This window comes from Benincasa hispida, chromosome 1, assembly GCF_009727055.1.
Source record: "Benincasa hispida cultivar B227 chromosome 1, ASM972705v1, whole genome shotgun sequence".
NCBI lineage: Eukaryota > Viridiplantae > Streptophyta > Magnoliopsida > Cucurbitales > Cucurbitaceae > Benincasa > Benincasa hispida.
This window is the reverse complement of record NC_052349.1, coordinates 23,005,529-23,008,518: the sequence shown is the minus strand read 5'-3', so window position 1 is coordinate 23,008,518 and position 2,990 is coordinate 23,005,529.

Sequence of the window (2,990 nt, the reverse complement as noted above, 5' to 3'; positions counted from 1 at the left end):
TTGGTTTTTTGTTTACAGTATAAAGTGTATGCGGCGGAGTTGAGAAAAGAGTTAATAATACGAAAGATACGATGAGTATGCGGGGGAACGGGTTGAGAAAGGATTTAGCTAACACTTCCTAAGATTGCGTTCATGTTATGCGATCATGCTACATGCATACAACAACAAGTCATCTCTCAATGCAAATGCTACAACTCTTAGTTTTAGAACGCATGCGATGTATGCGATGATGTCTATAGGACTTACATCTAAGCCTCTATTCTTGTCCATGCGATGATGAATGAGACACACGTACACAAGGCGACCGCATACTACCATAACCTATCTCTAGAGTGCATGCGATGCATGTTGGCAAACAGAGCTTATCTCTAAGTCTCTATCTCTTGCTTATACAAATCTAATCTTGCTCTCTCGAGTCTAGATTCTAACCTAGCTCTCTCAAGTCTTAGGTTCTTTCTTTAGACTCTCTCTCGAGTAGCTCTAAATGGGTGATGGACGCAACATAAGACAAGATGATCGCATGCAATGAAGATCCTAAGTCATGTTAGCTAAGTACTTCTTAACCCATTCAACAGTTTTAGCTACTCATGCGTATTTTAAAGAGAGTGAACAGATGTAGAAAAGCAAGTTCCATTATATATATATATAATATAATTGAAGTATAGAATGACAATGCGGAATAAGAATAAAGAGCCTGGTAGCAATCTCTTGCTCAGGGCTTTTACACTGTTCTTCTCTACTCTGCTCAAAAGATATTCTTGCTCTCGCAAGAGTCGGCCCTCTCTCTATTTTTCCACGCTCCCTAGCACTCTCTCGAGCTGACCAAGACGATCTTTCGGTGTCTTTTCCCTTCTCTCGCTTCCGCCTTCTAAGTATAAGAAAACTAAGAACAAGGCTAACTTCTATCTATATGATAAACTCCGTAAACTAGGCAAACTCCTTCTATGAAGGTGGCCTTTGGTATTTATAGAGCTTCAGGATGAAAAGCTTTTTCTCTCATATGATTGCACTGATGGGATGACATTAATTCTCTATCTGATTCGCCGAATATTTGTCACCGAAAAGTTGAATATACTTACTACAGTGTCGTTAACGGCTTGTCAACTTAATTCGGAGTCGACCATCATCAGCTTTCTATCCCATCGTGATTTAATCAGCTTTCTATCCCATCGTGATTTATTAAGCTTTCATCCGAATGTGCCCACCTTGATGCACTGGCTCTATGCGGCCACCTTCTTGAGCAGATTTTCACGAGCACAAATGATCGCATAGCCTTGCGGTCGCAATCTCTTAATGCGTTCGGATGTTAATTTCTTTGGATCGCCTTTCCATCTTGCTCTAATGCATTATCTGCACAAAAATACATAAGTTAGCTGTTTTAATGTGATAGACGCATGCGATCGCAATGTTGTGAACTTAATGCTTTTGGACGCAATATTGTGTATTTTTACCATCGTAATCTTACATTGTTTCTGCCCGCTATCATCTATCTGGATCCTTTTGTCCATTGCCTTATATTATGACTATGAGATTTGGAAAATAGACGTCAAGACTGCCTTTCTAAATAGCAATCTCAAGGAAATCATTTATATGAAGCAACCAGAGGGATTCATAACTCAAGGTTAACATCAAAAGGTTTGAAGGCTTAATCGGTCCATTTATGGACTAAAACAGTTTCTCGATCTTGGAACATAAGGTTTCAAAAAGCCATCAATGGCTTTGATCAGAACGTTGATGAGCCTTGTGTATACAAGAATATCATCAATAGTTCAGTATCTCTCTTAGTGTTGTATGTAGATGATATTCTACTCATTAGGAATGATGTAGGTCTACTGATCGAATTTAAGAACTGGCTAGCGACCTAATTCCAAATGAAATATTTGGGAGAGACTCCATTTATTCTGGGAATTCAGATCTTTGAAGATTGAAAGAACAAAACACTAGCTTTGTCTCAAACATCGTACATTGAAAAATGCTTGTCAAGTATTCAATGCAAAATCCAAGAGAGGTCCAGGTATTGAGTTATATTGTCTAAGGAACAATGTCCTAAGATACCTCAAGAGGTTAAGAAAATGATACGGATCCCCTATGCATCGTCTGTTGGTAGCCTGTTGTATGCAATGTTGTGTACTAAACCTAACATCTGCTATACGATGGGGATAGTCAGTAGATATCAATCTAATCCAAGATATGAACACTAGACCGTCATTAAGAATATCCTCAAATATCTAAAGAGAACAAGGGACTACATGCTCGTGTATGGTTTTAAGAATTTTTTGGGATTGGTGTCCTAATTCTCCCGGAGTCTCGTTGTTTTGTAAAGATACACATTGTCCAATGAATAAAATAAGTGTTATTTAATTCTGGCATTTACTCATATCCCATAACAAAGCTCCTTGGTTATCTTATGTGAATTTAAGCATGTATATGTGATATACAAGTAGATCATGCCTTAAGTGATAACTTAAATAGGTCTGTAGTATAAGAATTAAGGTGGGATACCTGATCCTGGTGACACTACGGATACAACCCACTTTGTAGAGGTTTGCAAGTGTTGTAAACTACTATAAATGGTTGATCCTGACCATTCATGTGGAGACGTGGAGCGGGGGTGTCCTATACAAAGATTTTGTATAAGACCCGAATCACGAGATGACTAGACTCTGTATTTAACGCCGTTGATACTAGAGACTTGCATCTCACCTAAACGACCATAGGTGACACGACCTCAACATGCCTACCTTTTTGGGGACTTGTCTAATCTGGGAGCTGGGAACTCAATCCACAAGATGGAATTCACTCATTTCTTGAAGCAGGGATAAGTAGAGAGATTGCTCCCTTAAGGGCTGATTCCGGGGCTTGAACATAGTGGCCACAGCTTCTCTTTGGAAGAGAAGACTCAGTCATAGTAGGACTATGATTTATGTTCATTAGAGAAATTAGTGGTACTTAAGGAGACAGATGTAACTACCGGGGCATAACGCTTATTG